The sequence below is a fragment of the Dasypus novemcinctus genome, chromosome 13 (assembly GCF_030445035.2).
Source record: "Dasypus novemcinctus isolate mDasNov1 chromosome 13, mDasNov1.1.hap2, whole genome shotgun sequence".
In the NCBI taxonomy this organism is placed as follows: Eukaryota; Metazoa; Chordata; class Mammalia; order Cingulata; family Dasypodidae; genus Dasypus; species Dasypus novemcinctus.
Genome location: NC_080685.1, coordinates 24,652,077 through 24,673,344, shown reverse-complemented (window position 1 = coordinate 24,673,344; position 21,268 = coordinate 24,652,077). Strand labels below are relative to the sequence as shown.

Sequence of the window (21,268 nt, the reverse complement as noted above, 5' to 3'; positions counted from 1 at the left end):
ATGGAAGTGGGGGAGGGAAAGGGTTTCTTTGTTTTCTTTATTACAGGGGAGAGCGCGCAGGCAGCCCCCCACTACCACAAATTACGCAACCAAGTTTCCCGCATTTGGGGAGACCGCAGGGCTCAGCAGGTCCCCAGTGCAAAGGCGCAGCCTCGCCCTGGGAAAGCCGCCTTCGTGATGGTGCTGTCTCCCCTGCCAGGTAAGTATGGGAAGGGGGTTTTGAAAGGGGATGCAGTGAGCTCAAGAGCAGCCGGTGGGGCCCCGGGGTTAGTCCCTTACCCTCTTTGGGCCTCACTTGCTTGACCTCGCGCTGCCGTGAGACCGACGCCGCTGTGGGAAGGAGCCTTGCGGGGTGTGAGGGCTCCTCCGAGGGCAGGCCTCGAATACACGCTGGGAAAGGTCTCCCGGTAAGATGAGGAGTCTGAAATCACAACAACCATTTGGTGGGTGCGAGCTGCGGCTCTCACCCTCACAGAGCCCCTACAAGAATCCTGTGAGGGAGTTACAATGAGCACCCCCACATCTGGACATGAGGAAACTGAGGCACAGAGCCATGAAGCCCAGGACCCCACAGTGAGCAGCAGAGGGGGCCAGTGCTGTGAACTGCGGCCGTGTTCCCTGAAGTGCTGCCTCCTGATTCAGCGTCTTTGTCCTTGAATGTGTGTCCTCATGTGGCACTAACCATTAGTCATCATAAAACCAGCCAGACAGGGTCCCGAGAGTTTGCATGTATTAACTCAATCAACAGGCCTCTGAAATAAGAAACGGTTATCATCCCCTGTTATAGGAAAGAAAAGTGAGCCGCTAAGCCACTTTCCAAGGTCCCACGACCCGGGCCTCTGGCCCTGCAGTCTGTCATCTGCTGAGCCACCTCTTGTCAGGCAGCAGGGACATGTCTCCCCATCAGTCGAGCCATCAAACGCAATAATGGGTCCACTCAGTGGCCTGCGGCTAAGAGCCAAGTCAGCGGTTCTCGCCTTTCTGGATTGGGGACCCCTTTGAGAATGATGGAGGCCATAGACACTCCACAGAAAAATGCACACACACCACCGAGTTCCGAGCACACCCTGTGATATTCACAGAGCCCCCTCCAGCCTTTCCGAGGACCCCGGCGGGAAGCTCTGTAGAACCTGTAACCTCTGTCTCTCACTAACGAGGTAAGTGGGCAAGGGGGGAGACTCCTAGGGTCAGTGCTCCAGCCAAGAGGATTTTCTCCAGTCTGGAACCAGTGGGAAAGACTTTGAGCACTGAAAGGTTTCATTTGTTGAGAAATGAAAACAAAATTCCACATCTACTTTCATTTAATTCATCCGAACAAAAGAACGCAAAGCAGCCTGGGTACACAAACCCGGTCTTTGGATCAATCTCATGATCCGACTTCACTTCCCCACGCAGACAGCTGAACCCTGCTGGAGGAAATCTCATAATTCTGCTGATTTATGCCAATGTGCATTTGTGGTTTCTGATCCCAGCTGGGTCTTTAACACTACTTGGCAACCCATACTTGTATCAGATAAACACTCACACCCAGTTCCCACAATGGCATTCCAATCCTCACTTCTTTGAGCTTTGAGAGGTTCCAAATGAATGAGGAAGCGCAATTGCACAGGCTTTCATTCATGCCCACATGACTTTCATCCCTTTCTCCCTCCATTTTTGCTCTTGACCCTGTTATGTTTATTTTTGATATTTATTTATTTATAGGCTTCTGTGCCTGGCACTGGGCTAGGCACTAGGATACCCACGGTCTCTATCCTCATGGAAATTAGAGCCCAGAGAGAAAGACCATCATTCGACAAATAATTACATGTATGATGATTGGGACTGAAGGGAGAGTGGAGGGTCTTATAGAAGGTGTTGATTTGAGAGTTTCAGGGAAGCCTCCCTGAGGAAGTGACATTTAAAACTGACCTATGGGGAAGCAGACGTGGCTCAACTGACAGAGCATCCGCCTCGCATATGGAGGGTCCAGGGTTTGATCCCCAGGGACTCCTGACCCATGTGGTGAGCTGGGCGACGCGCAGTGCTACCGAGCACAAAGAGTGCTGTGCCATGTAGGGGTGCCCTTGTGTACAGGTGCCCCACGTGTAAGGAATGCGCCCCATGAGGAGAGCCACCCCAAGTGAAAAAAGCGCAGCCTGCCCAGGAGTGGCGCCACATACACGGAGAACTGACACAGCAAGACGATGCAACAAAAAGAGACGCAGTTTCCCAGTGCCACCTGACAATGCAAGTGGACGCAGAAGAACACACAGCAAATGAACACAGAGCAGACAACAAGGGGGAAGGGGAGAGAAAGAAATAAAAATAATAAGTATTTTAAAAAACCTGACTTATGGGGAAGCGGCTGTGGCTCAATCATTTGGGCTCCCGTCTACCACATGGGAGGCCCTGGGTTCGCGTCCCAGGGCCTCCTTGTGAAGGCAAGCTGGTCTGCGCCCACAGAGAGCTGACAGCCTGTGCACCGCGGAGAGCTGACACCCCATGTGCCACGGGGAGCTGGCACAGCAAGATGATGCAGCAAAGGGAGACAAGCAGATACAGAAAAAACACACAGCAAATGGACACATGGAAGAAACAGCAAAGAATGGAACAAGCCACAAGGCGGGGCGGAATAAATAAATAAATCTTTAAAAAAAAACTTTCCTGTGAGAGATGTTGCAACCAAGAGTATTTAAAAAATAAATAAAACTGCCTTATGAAGGATGATATACCAGTTAGGAATGCTTTGGGCTTCACATAACAGAAAACCTGACTAACAGTGAAACCCTGAGGATGTTTATTGTTTCCTTAAGAAGCTCGGAAGCAAAGGGTTCCAGATTTTTAAGTGGCTCAACAATATCGAGGACCATGAATTGACAGCTCTGCAATTTTCTCAGCTTTTCCACAGATTCAAGTATATGGCTTCCCTATAAAACATCATCCCAAAGCAAAAAGAAGAGAAAAGGCTTCGGTTCCCCAAAACCTCTCTTTCATAAGGACCCAACAATTCATCCATAAGTTCCCTGGAGTCCTCCTCGTGTGTCTTTTTGATAAAAAATGGGTCCTACGCCCACCCCAGATAGGCAAAGAGGAGGTGGATACCACGATTGCCTTAGACCAGTCACGCTTTAGCCCATGGCACAGGAGGAACCTACCTGCCCTGAGTTACTGCTGCCTACTGACACCTGAAGTTAGGGTCAGAGGGCACACCAAACCTGGTTAATGAAGACTAGAGAATTCAACAAACCTCCTACCAATGGAAACTAAAAACAAAACAAGCACATCCTAAAAACATCAGAGAAGTATCAAGATTTGAAGGATTACTGAATTGAGATGCTCAAGATACTAACGAGGATGGCAAAGTGGAGCAGTGAAGCCTTGGGGGTTTTGTTCTGGAAGAGGATGAGCTGCAATTCTGGCAGCCTCAAGAGGCTGGGATGAAAAATGCCAAGTTCAGGTCCTGCCAAAAATGGAGACGGTGGTGAGCCTTCCCTTATCTAGGCTATGATGCTCAAGGGATGCATAACAGGAGGAAGAGTGATCCTGAAATTCTCACGCCCTGAACTGTGTTTAAGGTGCTTGCAGATTGCTAGTGTCCTCAGGAGCCTGGCAAAACAATAAAAAAATCCTTTTTGACAAGAATGTTCTTCTATGAGCTAGAATAAATGTATGTCACTATTACAAGGTAGTAAGATTATGGAGACGCATGGGAAAAATACAATTAATGTAACTTATGGACTATATTTAACAGCAATAGTGTAATATTCTTGCACAATGTCAAAGAAGTACTGTATTAATAATAGGGGAGTATGGGAAAAATATATCAAATGTACACTACAGACCATAATTAGTGGTGTTAGTCTGACAATGTCTGACAGTGACAACACAACGTGTTGGTGGAGGGGTATTATATAGGAATTCTGCACATTTGCATGATTGTTTTGTAAGTCTACAACTTTTCTAGTAGTATTTATATATATACATTCTCTTTGGAGAAAGGCAATATTATCCTGGGCCTCTCAAAGTATTTCTATAAATATTTTTTCAAACACAATACCCAGTGCACAAAGATAAAGCAAGGCTATAAGACAGCATGGGTAAAAAAAATAGATATAATAGATAACAGAAACAGACTTACATGATCTTCAGATACAGAAATTAGATTACAAAACAATTATATTTATTATATTCAAGGAATAAAAGCCAAGGTTGGAAAATTTGTCTGGGAACTGGGAAGTTTAACAATAGTATATGATATTTAAACAAGAATAAAATGCAAATTCTGAAACTGAAAAATACAATAACCAAGAGTAAGAACGAAATATGTCATTTGAGAGAAAGCTAGAGAATTGTCCAAGGACTGAATAACATAGTGACCCTGGAGGTGGATAAGGATCGTGGTTTAATAATACCAATACAAGAATGTTCTTCTATGAACTAGAACAAATGTATGTCACAGTTACACTATTACAAGGTGATAAGAATATGGCGATGCATGGGAAAAATACAATTAATGCAACTAATGGACTATAGTTAACAGCAATATTATAATATTCTTGCATCAGTGTCAAAGAAGGTGCTAAGGGTCAATAATAGAGGGGTATGGGATTTTTTTCTTTTGGACTAAGGAAAATGTTCAAAGATTTACTGAGGCAATGACTGTGCAACTCTGTGATGAAAGTGAGAGCCTTTGAGTGTACACTTTGTATAGAAAGTACAAGGCATGGGACTGTATAACACAGTGAACCATGTGGTGGAAGATGGACTGTGATTAACACCACAAATATGAGAGTGTTCTCTCATGAACTCTAACAAATGTGCAATACTAATCCATAGTGTTAATAATAGGTGGTATATGGAAAAAGACATACCAAGTGTACAGTGGAAATAGTCTGATCATGTTCTTTCATAATCTGTAACAAATGTTCCACAACAATGTAAGATCCCGGTGGAAGGGTTGTGTATGAAAATTCTGCACATTATGCATGATTGTTTTGTAAGCTCACAACTTCTCTAATAAAAAATTTTAAATAGAATAATGCAACATTTTCCTATAAAAAATAAATAAAGGCAATAGCTTCACTTTAAAAAAAACTAAATAGTTTTAGCAGAAGATTAGATATAGCAGACAAGAAAATCAGTGGACTGGGATATAGGTCAGAGGAAAACATCTGAATGAAGGATAATGAGAGTAAAAAAAAGTTGAAAATGCAGAGGACTGGGTGAGGGACATGATCTTCACAATGAAAAGGCCTAAATGAAGTCCTATAAGGAGAAAAAAGAACAGACAGAGGCAATATGTAAAGAAAAAAAAAAAAACAATAAAGAAAAAAAATAAAATTAAAAAATTAAAAAAGATAAAAAATAAAAGAAATAAAATAATAATAATAAGATAAAAAAATAAAAGAAAAAAAAACAATAAAGCTCCTAGAAGAAAATGTAGGGAAACATCTTCAAGACCTGGTGGTAGGTGGTGGATTCTTAAACCTTACACCACAAGCACGAGCAACAAAAGAAAACATGGATAAATGGGACCTCCTCAAACTTAAACACTTCTGTGATTCAAAGGACTTCATCAAGAAGGTGAAAAGGCAGCCCAGTTGATGGGAGAAAATGTTTGGAAACTTCTTACCTGATAAGGGTTTGATTTCCATTCTATATAAAGAGATCATACAACTCAACAATAAAAGAGCAAGCAATCCAATTTTAAAATGGGCAAAAGATTTAAACAGACATTTCTCTAAAGAGGAAATACAAATGGCCAAAAAGCACATGAAAAAAATGTTCCATATCACTAGCAATTAGGGAAATGCAAATTAAAACAACAATGCAATATCATCTAACACCACATAGAATGGTCATTATTAAAAAAACAGACAACAATAAGTGCTGGAGAGGAAGTGGAGAAATAGGAACACTCCTTCACTGTTGGTGGGAGTGTAAAATGGTGCAGCCTCTGTGGAAGACAGTTGGGTGGTTCCTCAGGAAGCTAAATATAGAACTGACATATGACCCAACAATTCCCATACTAGGAATATATCCAGAAGAACAAAAAACTATGACATAGACATCTGCACACCAATGTTCATAGCAGCGTTGTTCAAAATTGCCAAAGATGGAAACATCCCAAGTGTCCATCCACCAATGAATGGATAAACAAAATGTGGTATATACGTACAATGGAATGCTATGCAGCAATAAGAAGAAATGAAATTGGGACACATGTGATAACATGGATGAGTCTTGAAGACATTATACTAAGCAAAGTAAACCATATACAAAAGGAAAAATATTGCATGGTCTCATTAATATGAACTAAATACAAATAATAAACACATGGAATTAAAACTTAGAGTATAGGTTATAAGGAGATACGAGGAGGGTTGAGAAGAACTATGGATGCTTAATGTACGTAGACGTTTTAATTAACTTGACTGTAAAAGTGTGGAGATGGATAGAGTTGATAGTAAGTAACACATTATAGTGAGTAGCAACTGGTTTATAAGTGGGATTGTGACTGAAAAAGGTAGTCTGGGGAAGTAAATGTCAATAAAAAGAAAGCTAAAGAATAATCTAGGGACTGAATAACACAGTGAACCCAGAGGCAGTTGAGAATTGTAGTTAAGGGTACAAATGCAAGAGAGTCCTTCTGTGAGCTAGAGCAGATGTACATCACTATTGCAGGGTGATGGGAATATGGAGAAACATGGGAAAACTACAATTGGTGTGACCTATAGACTGTGGTTAACAGCAATACTATAATATTCTTTCATCAGTGCCAAGCTTTACTGTGTTGATAATGGAGGTGTATGGACAAAGTGTGCCAAATGTATTCTATGGACCATGATTGGTGGTAATAGTCTGCTGCTATTATTTCACAGTCTGTAACAAATGTTCCACCAGGGTGTGGAGTTGTATGGGAAATCTACACATCCGTATGATTGTTTTGCAAGTTCACAATATCTGTAACAAAAATATATTTTTAAAAAATTAGTATGGGTTGGGGGAAAATACACCAAATGTAGGATAAGGAATACAGTTGGTAGTAATATTTTGACGATACTCTTACATAGTTTGTAACAAATATTTCACACTAATGCAAAGAGTTGGCAGAGGAGTGATGTATGAGACCCCTGTGTGATGTTATGTATGTTTATTTTGTAAGTTTGCAATTTTTACTAGACACTTATTGTTTATGTGTGTTCATGTATGAATGATATACTTCAATAAAAATTTTAAAAATAAAAAAATAAAAAATAGAAAACGCAGAGGACTGGGTGAGGTACATGGTTTTCACAATGAAAGGCCTAAATGAAGTCCCATAAGGCGAAGCAAGAATGGACAGAGGCAATATGTGAAGAAAAAAATGGCTGAAAATCTTCAAAAATGGATGAAACATCAAATCACAAATTTAAGAATCCAACAAATCACAAGCAGGATAAATAAAAACAAATCCACTCTAATACACCTTATAGTGAAATGGCAGAAAACAAAAGATAAAGAAAAATCATAAAAGCAACTAAAGGAAAATAAATCATTCTCAAAAGCCACAACTATTAGAAGAATCACACTTTCTGATTTCAAAACTTACTACAGGGGTGGATGTAGTTCAAGCAGGTAAGTGCCTGCTTCCCAAGTAGGAGGTCCTAGATTCGATCCTTGGTACCTCCTAAAAACAAAACAAATGAATGAGAAAAAAAAAACAAAAACCAAACTTAACAACTATCCCTTCCACATCAGGACTTCCCCATTGCTATTTAGATATATCGCATGTCAGCATAAGAAATTAAATGGGAATTATTTGGGAGTTTCGAGGAAGCTGCAGGCGACATAGGCTAAAAATGTACAGTTAATCTTTAAAAGTTTAGTAACTAATAAATGCTGTACTGTTATGTATAATATCACCTGTACAGTATGTATTTTACTATTTAATAACATAAATGAACTGCTGCACAGCTTTTTTTTCTTAAAATTAAATTTGTGGGAAGCAGATATGGCTCAAGCAATTGGGCTCCCATCTACCATATGGGCGGTCCAGGGTTTGATGCCCAGGGCCTCCTGGTGAAGGCAAGCTGGCCCTTGTGGTGAGCTGGCCCACGTGGAGTGCTGGCCTGTGCAGAGACTGCCCCGTACAGGAGCGCTGCCCCACATGGAGAGCTGGCACAGCAAGATGAAGCAACAAAAAGAGACACAGAGGAGTGATAATAAGAGACACAGCAGACCAGGGAGCTGAGGTGGCGCAAGAGAATGATTGCCTCTCCCAGTCTGGAAGGTCCCAGGGTCTGTTCCCGAAGCCGCCTAATGAGAGAATACAAGCAGACACAGAAGAACACACAGAGAGTAGAAAATGGGGAGGGGGAATGGATAAATAAATAAAATTAAACTTGTAGTGAGGCTGGTTTGGGGATGCCAAGCATGTTTATGGCAGTCTCTCATGGGACATCTCACTGTGATCTCGCAGTGATCTTTGCATTTTGAGTTTCTTTTTTTTTTTTCCATGATTTTTTATTTATATCCCCCCACCTCCCGCTCCCCCCATTGTCTGCTCTCTGTGTCCATTCACTGTGTGTTCTTCTGTGTCTGCTTGTATTCTCGTTAGGCGGTTCCAGAACCGATCCTGGGACCTTCCGGAGTGGGGGAGATGTGATTACTCTCTTGCACCACCTCAGCTCCCTGTTCTGCTCTGTCTTTTTATTTTCTCTCCTCTGTGTGTCTTCTTGTGTCATCTTGCTGTGCCAGCTCTTCTTGCCAGCCAGCACTCCTGGCGGGGCGGCTCTTCCTGTGCTAGGTAGCATTCCCACGCAGGGCGGCTCTCCTGTGGGGGCCGCATTCCTACACGGGCTGGCACTCGACGTGGGCCAGCTTGCCCTCACCAGGAGGCCCTGGGGATCGAACCCTGGACCTCCTATATGGTAGAGGGAAGCCCAGTTGGTTGAGCCACAACTGTTTCCCTCAAATTTCTCATATCTTGTGTCGTTTAATGCCATAAACTGCTAAAACCATAGGTCCCAAGCATAGTGTTCCTAGTGGGTTTGGAAAGTGCCCCCAAGAAACAGACTTGAGGGAAGCGGATTTGGCCCAATGGATAGGGCATCCCCCTACCACATGGGAGGTCCGCGGTTCAAACCCGGGCCTCCTGACCTGTGTGATGAGTTGGCCCATGCGCAGTGCTGATGTGCACAAGGAGTGCCCTGCCACACGGGTGTCCCCTGCATAGGGGGGCCCCATGAGCAAGGAGTGCGCCCCGTAAGGAGAGCCACCCAGCGTGAAAAAAGTGCAGCCTGCCTAGGAGTGGTGCCACACACGCAGAGAGCTGACACAAGATGACTGCAACAACAACAACAACAACAAAAGACACAGATTCCCTGTGCTGCTGACAAGAATACAAGCGGACACAGAAGAACACACAGCGAATGGACACAGAAAGCAGACAAAGGTGTGGGGGGGGAAGGGGAGAGAAAATTTTTAAAAAGGGATAAATACAAAGATCAATGGAATACAGTTGAGATCACAGAAATAAGCCCTGACATTTACAGTCATTTGGTTTTCAACAAAGGTGCCAAGACAATTCAGTGGAGGAAAAAATAGTCTTTTCAACAAATGATGGTGGGACAACTGGCTATCCACATATAGCGGAATGAAATTGGATCCCTACCTCATGCCATATACAAAAATTAACTCAAAATGAACCAAAGACCCAAACATGAGTTGAAACTATGAAACTCTTAGAAGAAAACAAATATGACTTTAGGATTAGGCAAGGGTTTCTTAGATATGACATCAAAAGCACAAGCAACAAAAGAAAAATTAGATAAATTGGACTTCATGAAAATCAGAAACTCTAATGCATTAAAGGATACCATTTTAAGAAGTGTAAAGACAACCCACAGAATGGGAAAAAATATTTGCATGTCATATATCTTATAAGGGACCCTACTTAGAATATATAAAGAGCACTTACAACTCAACACTAAAAAGACAAATAAACCATCATATATCTGATAAGGGGTTTAACATCCATAATATATAAATAATTCCTGCATTTTAACAAGACGAACAACTCAATTGAAAAACTGGGGGGAGTGATGTGGCTCAGCAGTTGAGCTCCCACCTTCCACATGGGAGGTCCCAGATTAGGTTCCCGGTTCCTCCTAAAAAAAACAAAAAAAAGGAAACAACAAGCAGAACAAACGAAAAAACCAACTCAGGAAAGCTGATGCGACTCAGTAGCTGATCACCGGCTCCCACATATGAAGTCCCAGGTTCAAACCCTGGTCCCGGTACCTCAAAAAAATAAACCCAACAACAAAAAAACACACAGTGAGATACCATTTCATACGCACTAGAAAGGCTACTATTAAAAAATGGAAAATTACAAGTGTTGGAGAGGATGTCGAGAAATAGGAACATTTATTCATTGTTGGTGGGAAAATATGAAATAGTGTAGCCACCATGGAAAATAGTTTAATGGTTCCTCAGAAAAATAAGTATAGAATTACCATAAAATCTGGCAAGAAAAAGCAAATGGCATAAAGTAGATTAGGGATTACCAGATGCTGGGGCAGGGAAAATGGGGAGTTATTGCTCAATGGGTAAAGAGTTTCTATATTGGGTGATGAGAAAGTTTTAGTAATGGGAAGTAGTGATGGGAGCACAATATTGTAAAAGTAATTAATGCCACTGAATCGTATACTTAAAAATGGTTCAAATGGCAAATTTTATGTTGTGTATATGTTCTTACAATAAAAATTTTAAAAAAACATATAAAACTACACAACACAAAAAGTGGACACAGGGAAGCAGGTTTGGTTCCTGGTGCCTCCTAAAGAAGACAGACAATGAGCAGACATCAAGCAAAAGCAATGAGCAGACAACAAGCAGACAATGAACAAAAACAAACAAGCAGGGGAAGCAGATGTGGCTCAAGCACTGCCCACTGCCCACATGGGAGGTCCTGGGTTTGGTTTCTGGTACCTCCTAAAGGAAAAACAATGAGCAAAACAACGAGCAAACAGACTAGGGAGCCATGGGGAGTCGGGGAAGGGTGGATATCATTTAAAAAATTGTTTAACATAAAAAAAAGTGAACACAAACATAAACTGTGGACTTTACTTAATGATGTAATTATAATATCGGTTCATCAATTGTAGCAAATATACCAGACTAACACAAAATATTAATAATAGGGAAAAGTGTGTGTGCATGGAGAATGTATATCGGTGTTCTGTACTTCCTGCCTACATTTTCTGCAAACCTACAACTGCTCTAAAACCAAAATTTATTATAAAGAAGACAAACCAACTGAAAAATAGGTGAAGGATTGAGTGGATATTTCCCAAAAAAAGATAATCAAATCGTCTATGAGCACATGAAAAGATGTTCAATATCATTAGCCAGTAAGGAAATGCAAATCAGAACTACAATGAGATACCCACTTCACACTCACTAGAATGGCTAAAATAATAGAGAGATAATAATAAATGTTGACAAGTATGTGGAGAAATTGGAACACTCATACACTGCTGCAGGGAACATAAAATGTTGCAGCCTCTTTGAAAAGCAGTTTGGCAGTTCCTTAAAAAGTTAAACAAAGAGTTACCATATAACCTAACAATTGCACTCCTCTGTATACACCCAAGATAAATGGAAATATATGTTCACAAAAAAATTTGTGCATGAATATTCATAGGAATGTTATATATAAATCTCCCAATTGGAAACAAATGTCTATCAGGTGCTGCATGGATACATACACATGCTACAAAATGGATGAACCTTGAAAACATGTTAAATGAAAGAAGCCAGCTACAAAAGACCATATAGTGCATGGTTCTCCTTTCTGAAATGTTCAAAATAGGCAAATCTGTATCTAGAGAAAGTAAATTGAAGTTGTCTAGGGTGGGGGTTTTCTAGCTACTATATTGATTTTGATTTCTAGCATTTCATGATGACCTAAGAATAAACTCTGATTTCAATCCTTTGGGAATTGTTGATACCAGCTTTATGGCACAGTATATGGCCAGTTATTGTAAAGACTGTATGTGTGCTTGAAAATAACATGCATTTTGCAGTCTACATATCTATTTTGTAAAGTCACCTAATTGTGTTATAATATGATTGGGTATTTGTTTATTTAAATTTTTGCTTTGAATACTTTGAAGTCATGCTATTAGTTGCAACAAATTTAGAAGTGTATCATCCTGGTGAATTTAACATTTTTATAGCTATGAAGTGTCCCTCTTTGTCTCTAGTAAAGAGCACATAGTTGGATTTTTTTTTAATCCAGTCTGCCAACCATTGTCTTTTAACTGAATCATTTGGTCCATTTCCATTTAATGTAATTAGTGACATATTTGGATTTGAATCTATTAATTTCAGTTTGTCCCACCTGTTCAATGTTCTTTTTTTATAACAACTTTATTGAAATGAGTCCCATATCATATAATTTACCCATTTAAAGTATACAATTCAATGATTTTCAGTGTCTTCACCAAGTTATAAGTCTATCGTGACAATCAACTTATTTATTTATTTATTTATTTATTTATTTTTGAGGTACTGGGGCTGGGAATTGAACCCGGGGACTGGTAAGTGGAAAGCTGGCACTCAACTACTGAGCCTCATCGGCTCGCCTGAGTTGGTTTTTTCGCTTGTTTGCTTGTGGTTTATATATTTCTTTTTAGGAGGTACCAGGAACCAAACCTGGGACCTCCCATGTGGGAAGCAGGTGCTTAGTCACTTGAACCACCTCCACTCCCCATGACAATCAATTTTAAAACACTTTTATCACCCCATTAAGAGACTTTGTGCCCTGTAGCAATTCCCCTTATTCCCTCCATCCACACCCCCCCACCCTAGACAACTTCAATTTACTTTCTCTAGATACAGATTTGCCTATTTTGAACATTTCAGAAAGGAGAACCATGCACTATATGGTCTTTTGTAGCTGGCTTCTTTCATTTAACATAATGTTTTCAAGGTTCATCCATTTTGTAGCATGTATCAGTACTTCATTCTTTTTTATGACTAAATAATATTCCATTGTATGGATATACCACATTTATGTAGCCGTGCAGCAGCTGATAGACATTTGTTTCCAATTGGGAGATCTTATATATAATGTTCCTATGAATATTCATGCACAAATTTTTTTGTGAACATATTTCCTTTTATCTTGGGTGTATACAGAGGAGTGCAATTATTAGGTTATATGGTAACTCTTTGTTTAACTTTTTAAGGAACTGCCAAACTGCTTTTCAAAGAGGCTGCAACATTTTATGTTCCCTGCAGCAGTGTATGAGTGTTCCAATTTCTCCACATACTTGTCAACATTTATTATTATCTCTCTATTATTTTAGCCATTCTAGTGAGTGTGAAGTGGGTATCTCATTGTAGTTTTGATTTGCATTTCCCTATTGGATAAATTCCTAGGGGAAGACCTTTATAAAAATTTACTCAAGAAGAAATTGAATTCTGACTAGAACAATAACTGTTTTTTTTTTTTTTTTTTTTTAATGAGACAAGTAAAAGGGTTTATTGAGAAACAAGAAAAAGTGAGACTACACACTCGAGAGCTGAGTGTGGGCATGCTACAGGGTGAGATGTGCCGACCAACAACTTTTAAAAGAATTGAAGCATTAGTTACAAATATGCCCATGAAGAATATTCCAGACCCAAATGTCTTCACCCATGACGTCTATCAAACATATATAGGGAAGTGGATGTGGCTCAAGTGATAGAGCTTCTGCCTACCATATGGGAGGACCCGGGTTCGATCTCTGGGGCCTCCTGGTGAAAAAAAAAAAAGAAGAGAAAGCATCCCCAAGTCGTGAGCCAGTGCCTGCACAAGTGAGTCACACAGCAATTTTTTCTTTTGGGGGGAGATTGTATGCTTTATTAACATGTATCAATAAAATCACATAGCAATATGATGACGCATTAAAAAGGAGACAAGGGGAAGAGTCAAGGTGAAGTACAACAGAAACCAGGAACTGAGGTGGTGCAATTGACCTGACTCCACATCAGGGGTCTCCAGGATTGAATCCTGGTGAATCCTACAGGAGAGAAAATGAGAAGACAACACAGACAGCAAAAACAGCAGGGCAGGAGGAGGGGAAGGAGGAAAAATGGAAGGAAGGAAGGAAGGAAGGAAGGAAGGAAGGAAGGAAGGAAGGAAGGAAGGAAGGAAGGAAGGAAGGAAGGAAGGAAGGAAGGAAGGAAGGAAGGAAGGAAGGAAGGAAGGAAGGAAGGAAGGAAGGAAGGAAGGAAGGAAGGAAGGAAGGAAGGAAGGGAGAGAGGGAGGGAGGGAAGAAGGGAGGGAAGGACGGAGGGAGAGAGGGAGGGAAAGAAAGAGAAAGAAAGAAAGACGCTTAAAAAAACATATATAGAAGAAATAAGGTCAATCTTATACAAACTCTTTCAGAGGACAGAAAATACATTTCCCAACTCATTTTGAGGCGAGCATAATCTTGATACCAAAAACTGATAAAAAAAAAAAGTACGAGGAAGAAAAGTTACAGGTAAAATTCACTCATGACTGTATTAGTCAGCCAAAGGGGTGCTGATGCAAAATGCCAGAAATTGGTTGGTTTTTATAAAGGGTATTTATTTGGGGTAGGAGCTTACAGATACCAGGCCATAAGCATAAGTTACTTCCCTCACCAACGTCTATTTGGAGCAAGATGGCTGCCAACATCTACGAGGGTTCAGGCTTCCTGGGTTCCTACGTTCCTGGGGTTTGCTTTACACTGGCTTCAAGGTTCCTCCCTTCCTGGGGCTGGCTTCTCTTTCCTCTGCATGCTGACTTCCCAGGGCTCCAGTTTAACTCTTCAGCATCAAACTCCAAACCAAAACTCCAACACTAAAATTCCCCAACTTGTTTCTTTGCCATGCTTTTTTATCTGTGAGTCCCACCCACCAAGGGGTGGGGACTCAACAGCCTAATCATAACTCAATCATGCCCAGGTACAGATTAGATTATAACCACAATCCAATATTTCTTTTTGGAATTCATCAATTGTATCAAACTGCTACAATGACATAGACACAAAAATTGTAAGTAAAATATTAGGAAATTGAAGCCAGCAATATATAAAAAGGAATGATACATCATGTTCAAGTTGTATTTATTATTTTAGTAATGCACAGTAAGTTTAGCTTTTGAAAAAAAGTCAGTGAATTTGTCACATGAACAAACAAGAAAAATCATATATCATGTGACTAGCTGCAAGCAAACATTTAATGAAATTCAACATCCATTTATGATATACACTTGGCAAGCTAGGAATAAAAGGGGACTTCTTTAATATGAAGAAGGATATCTACAAGGCACCAAGAGCAAAAAGCTGGGACTGCAGTCACCTGAAGGTTTGCCAGGGGCCGAGGGATCCCTTGGAAGTCACACAGCTCTTAGCAGGAGCTCTCAATTCCTTGCTCATTTGGGGCTGGAGTTCTCAGTTTCTCATCATGTTGCCCTCTTCTCACCAGGTGGCAGCTGGCTTCCCCTGGAGCTACTTCCACAGTATCTTCCCTTCCTAGCCTCAGACGTGACAGGCCATCACTTCTGCATCCTCTGTTGGCCACACAAACACTAATGAGAGGGCACTACATGGATGTGAATACCGGAAAGCAGGGCTCCTGGGAGCTTGGCTGCAAGCCTACCTGTCTCCACCTCCATCAGCATTTCCTGGAGGTCTAGCGGGGGTAGGAAAAGTGAAAAAGAAACAAACCAGGATCACGGTGGTGGAGTGAGACACTTCAGAACTCTGTCCCCCGTGGAAGCTTTGAAGAACCAGCAAGAACTGGCAGGAACATCTTTCTCAAAGCTCCAGAAAAAGTTAAAGGATTGTAGAAAGAGGGCAAGCACCAAATCAAGAAAAAGACTTCTTAAAAGTCCTAGTGTTGGGAAGTGCGTGTAGCTCAGTGGTTGAGGGCCTGCTTCCCATGTACAAGGTCCCAGCTTCAGTCCCCGGCACCTCCTTAAAAACAAAAGTCCTAGGATGGCCTCTCCCCACCCTTTACCAGCTTGGCATGAGCTGATCCATGCTCCCAGCACAGATCCCTGGTCCCAGTTCTGGAGGGAACGGAGTATATACTGTTCAAGCACATCCTAGGAACCAGTCTGCTTGGCGGCGGCCTGAGGGACTTGCTGGCCGAGAACTCGGCCCGCATGTAGAAGGCACTCACCCAGCTACGTTACAGAACTCTGTGCCGAGCAGGTGGGCCTTGCTGCCCGGGGCAAGAGATTGCTGGCCGTAAGACAAACAGGGCAGAAAAGAAGAAAAAAAAAAAAAAAAGAAAAAAATGAAAAAGAAAACAAATAAAGACATACATTGCAGTGCCTCCAACTGTGAAGAAACTGTGAGGGTGCCACAAGATTGCAAATGCAATTAATCCCATCAAATGGTGTGTTGGCAGTGGTTGAGATGGGAAAGCTTATGTTGCATATATATATATAGATAGATACACATATGTATATATATAAAAGGAGGAGGAGTTTAAAAGGAGGAGGAGGAGAAGAAGAAATAGCAACTAAAGAGACAATGACAATTAAATGAAATACATGGTCCTGGATGGGATATAGCAAGGATGAGAAAAGCCTCAAAGAGACATTACTGGGACAAATGAAAAAAAAAAAAAAAAAGGACTATTGTCTGTAGACTTTATATATTGAACTTGGTAACTGCTCTCAAGGTGATTACATAAATAAATATCCTTTTTCTTAGGTGATGTACATAAAAGTATTAACTTTTCAAAGAACATGATGGATACAACCTACACTCAAGTGTTCAGAAAAGAGAGTGATAAATAGATCAACAGACACACAGTTAGAGCAGAGGTTCTTAAACTTTTTTGTTCTGCAGACCCCTTTGCCAGTCAGGTGAAATGAATACTACTGGGATTTACTTACTGCATACATTCATAAGTGAAGGAAATGCTAGATTTCAGGTAGAGGTCAGAGAAAATAAAGATAGTAAGCTGATTTTTTCCAATTCAAGCTCATGGGCCCCCTGAAATCTCCCCATGGCCGGGTTAGGAACCCCTGAGCTAGACAGACAGATAAACGGATAGATAGAAACTGGAGCACGGGGGTACCTGGAGATGGGGTGGGGCATGTGGAGTACTGTGTATGGGGTTTGTATTATTTTTGTAACTGTTTTGTAAGTTTGAAAGGTTTTTGAAATAAAAAGTAAAAAAAAAAAAAAAAAAGGGCATAAGGAAGACGAAGCCACAAAACTGTTGATATCCACAGTTTCTGTGACTGTATGTGCACAAAACCCAAAAGGCTCTGCGGCTGAGCGTCGCCTTCCGTCCGTGCCTGGCGGGTCTGCACAGGAGCCCCTTACTCCTGCGTCTTCAAAAGCCACTTCTCCCAAGAGGAGGGCTTTCGTTTCCTTGGCTGCTCAAGCAAAAACCAGGCAGTTGGTTTAAATTAAATTAGCTCACAGTTTTGAGTTAGGAAAAAGTCCAGATCCAGGTGTCATCAAGGCGAGGCTTTCTTCTGGAAGGCTGCCCAGCACGCCCTATACTGTGGCATGGAATGGCACATGTGGCCCCTCCTGACCTCTGACTTCTCTTCCCCTTCCGTGGACCTTCACTTTTGCTTGCTGTGGCTCTCTCTCTCTGAATGTCATTCTTCTAATAAAGGACTCCAGTGATAGGAAAAGGCCCGTCCTGACTGAACCGCGCTGCACCGCAACGGAAGTAGCCCCATCCACAGGAATGGGGGAAGTTTAAAATGTTTCCCTGGGCGCATAGCTCCAGTCCATCACAGGGAGTTAGGGGTCCTGGGGCAGATCAGCAAAATTATCCCGGAAAACCCTGAAACGAAGCAAAAAAAACCAAAAGCAGGAAAGAATACATCTCCACTTACACACAAAAATCCACTCAAGATGGGGCAAAGGCGCCCCTGGCTGGGGCCGCGCCGCGCGCCCTCGCCCCGGGGAGGGGGGAGGGGGCTGGCGGGGGCGGGGTCGCCCGGGACGCCCCGGCGGGGGCACAGGGAGCACCCGGGAGCACCCGGAGGGGCGCGGGCGGCCGAGAGCCGGGGGGCCTTGGGTGCTGCCCTCGCCCTGGCCGAGCTCGGGGAGGCCACGCGGCCTTGCTCTTGCCGCCGCGGGGTGCGCTCCTGCCTGAGCCGCCCCCCCCAGCGCAGCGCCGCGGCGGGGGACCCCACCCCCTCCCCCCGGGGGACCCACCCCCTCCCCCCCGGGACTCCCTCCCCCCCCCCCCCCCCGGCGCGGAGGAGGGGCTGGGTGGCGTGTCCCCCGCGGAGCGGGCGCTGCGGCCTCCTCGCTGGAGCGCGCCACCCACCTGCGGGACCGCACCCATGAGGGAAGCCGGCGGCACCCATGGGTCCCCTGAGGCCCGTGGACACAGCTGCCGGGCCCAGCCCAGCCACCCAGCGCCGCCACCCTGGGGGCACTCTCGTCATGCCGCTCCTTTCCTCTGGGCTGCCCCAGGCTGTCCCCCGGAATGAAAGGGGGACTGTGGCCGGAACGGCCCTCCCCTGGGCCGGGGGCCTCCTCTCTGTCTTACTTGGGGCGCAGGCCAACTTCAGGAAGACTGAGCTCTTTGAGTCTTGCGGGAGAAATGGAGGCATGGCTCTGCGAAGGTTGAAGATTGGACTTGGAAATGGAGGCCCCTTAGGGGTCCCCACCTTTCCCCTGCTTGTGGGGGAGGGGACAAGGTCGAGCAAGTCCCCTCCCAGGGATGCCTGGGCGTTCCTTACCCCAGTGAGGCCTTGCCACACCTCTCTTCAGCCCATTTTACAGATGGGGAAACGGAGGCTCAGAGAGGTCCAGGCTTACCCCAAAGGCCTCACAGCTGCAGTGAGGCGGAGCCCTGATCCGCACCCGGGCTGGCTGCCACCTTGCTGGCCCTGGGACCCCCTATCTCAGGGCTGCTGTGGGCCTGGAGGGTTCCCACCCAGGTGGAGTGTGGGAACAGCGTGAGGTCCCGGGAGTTGGGGGCTGTGGGTGGGCAGCACCAGGCCCGGGGCCCCCAGCTGGTAGGGTGTGATGCCCGCCAGCTGTTGCAGCAGAGGCCTGCCGTGGGCTGCTGGGTGATGGGTTGGCTGTGGGGAAGGGGCTGGTGTCATCACCTCCATTACACAGAGGAGGCTGAAGCTTGGAGAGGTTTTGGGGACCCAGGCTTCTGGCCCAGCATTGGCTGGGGACAGGCCCTCGCCCTGCTCCCCCTGGCTGCCTCCTCTGTGGCAACACAGGGCACTTGCTCACCTCTCCTTGGGGGGCTACAGAAGGGGGTCTCCAGGGGGGCATGCAGCTGTGGGCTCTGGACCACGGCTGAGCTGAGCATGGCCGGCAGCTGCTGCAGCGTTTCCTTGCGCTGCAGTTGGCACATCCGGGCTGGTGTCCAGCAGCCGTTCATCGTTCAGCTGGTAGCATCTGCCAGGCGGGGCGGGCACGGGCACGTGGGAAACCTCAACCCCAGTGCACACTTTCTCAACGTTTTCCCTCGTTGTGGTGGCACGCCCATTCACCAGATGTGAAGACTGAGGCCCTGGGCCTTCCAGGGACTCAGAGAAGGAACCCAGCTCCTTTGAGACCTTGAAGGGGTCTTTGACGTCCAGAAGCAGTAAAGGACAGATGGGCAAGAAGTCTCAGGCAACAGAAGGGCCCTCCCACCCCAGCCTCATCCAGGAGCCGGCAAGCTATTCTCTCAGCAGCTTCTGCCCTTGGCCCCGCCTTTGACCCACTTCCTGTTTACCTGCAGGGTGACCTGTGGGAAGGAGGTGGCCCTGGCCTTCGGTCAGCCCTGCTGCAGCTGCTGCACCTTGCTGTGCTGCTGCTCCAGCTGCTCTTTCTGGCTCCGGGACCCCGGATGAGATGAGGCAGCTGCCGACCCCCCTCCCCAGGTAGTGGTGGCGTCACCTGGGGCCAGTGCCAGAGAAACTAGGCCACTTTTTCTCCAGCCCACAAGGGCTCTCATCCAACCCCCGTTTGCCTGGCGCAGCCTCCGGCCCATTTCACGTGCCAACAAGGGACTGGGCTCAAGTTTAGCCCTGCCCGCGGCTGCTGCTCGCCCCTCTGTGCCCACCTCAGGGGGTGCTTGTCCATCGGTGGCTCCAGGTGGCTCAGCAGAAGGCGCAGCTGCTCAGTCTCCCCCGTGGCCTGCTGCTGCTCGCGGCACTTCTCAGTGTGCATGAGGATGATCTGCGGGTGCGGCCTTGTCCAGGGGCCACCGCTGGCCCTCAGCAAAACCTGCTCCCCAGCCCAGACGCAGCCGCGCTCCTGGCCCCTGTGTACAGAGAGGCCAGCCGGAGCCCTGGGCGAGGAGATAACGGGGGGACTGGCACCCCCTCTGGACAGTAGCTGGGCAAAGCCTCAAGCTCTCTGGGGCGGGCTTGACGTCAGCACGTTATGGGGGCTGTACAGCAAATAAAGGAAAAACAGCTGGGCCCAGCGTCCTGGGGCCCCCACAAGGCGGCGCCTCCCCCCACTGCTGCCTGCCCCGGGACTTGGCTCCAGCCCCGCCCACCCCCCTCCAGACTGCGCGCGCCCCGCGGGCAGGGCTCTGGGCGCCCTCCTGCTGATGCCCCCGCACCCTGTGAGGAGGGCCAGTGGGCGCCGCTGCGGTGCCTGGCCCTGCTCCCCTGGGTATCCTCCAACAGCGCCAGCTGTTTGCGCAGCGCGTCCCGGCTGCCCTTGGCCGCGCGTGCTCCTGCAGCGGCGCCACGCGTGGCTGCGGCACCCCGGCCCGCGGCAGCGTCCCTGCGCGGTTCTCCCGGGTGGCCCGCTTTGTTGGGTCACACACCGGCTTGTGGCCGCCTTGGGGAACTCGGCGGCCCCGGTGCTCGCGAGCCGGACGGGCTCCTTCCTCGGTCTGGTCGGGACGGGCGCGAGGAAGGAAGAGCCCGGGCAGGTGGGCGCAGGTCCCGGCACCCTCCTCCCCTCTGCAGGGCCCCAGAGTAGCCAGCTGGCAGGCCGCTGCCCACGGGGGAGGCGGGCCCTGCACAGGAGGATTTCCACGTAAGTCTTCTGGAAGCTTTTGACTTTTGAGCCATGTCAATGTGTTATTACTTATTAAATAAATATAATTTAAATCACACACACACACAAAATGGAATCAAATGCCTAAAGATAAGAGTCAGAACTATCAGATTCCTAGAAGAAAACGTAGGGAAGCATCTTCAGGACTTTGGGTTAGGCAACGGCTTCTTAGACGTCACACCCAAAGTACAAGTACAGAAGAAAAAAACAGATAAATGGGGCCCCATGAAAATTAGAAGATTTTCCACCTCAAAGGATTTTATCATGAAAGTAAA

At 45.3% G+C, this 21,268-nt stretch overlaps 1 long non-coding RNA gene and 1 other non-coding gene across 4 annotated transcripts; both read right to left on the bottom strand.

Annotated features, from left to right (window-relative positions):
* Positions 1–43: 43 nt before the first annotated feature.
* On the bottom strand, positions 44–207 carry LOC111764900 (U1 spliceosomal RNA). The gene has a single exon (XR_002797388.1). It is a non-coding gene; the product is annotated as a U1 spliceosomal RNA (small nuclear RNA).
* A 14,883-nt stretch (positions 208–15,090) lies between these two features.
* LOC131273112 (uncharacterized) lies at positions 15,091–20,859 on the bottom strand. 3 transcript variants are annotated; one of them, XR_009180273.2, is made up of 4 exons: positions 20,758–20,859; positions 20,041–20,370; positions 19,221–19,388; positions 15,091–17,802 (listed from the first exon to the last, which is right to left on the bottom strand). It is a non-coding gene; the product is annotated as an uncharacterized lncRNA (long non-coding RNA). The 3 variants fall into 3 exon arrangements; XR_011645374.1 differs by lacking the exon at positions 20,758–20,859 and adding an exon at positions 18,520–18,587 and having other exon boundaries at positions 17,221–17,802; positions 20,041–20,358; XR_009180275.2 differs by lacking the exons at positions 19,221–19,388; positions 20,758–20,859 and having other exon boundaries at positions 20,041–20,440.
* Between the last annotated feature and the right edge of the window lie 409 nt (positions 20,860–21,268).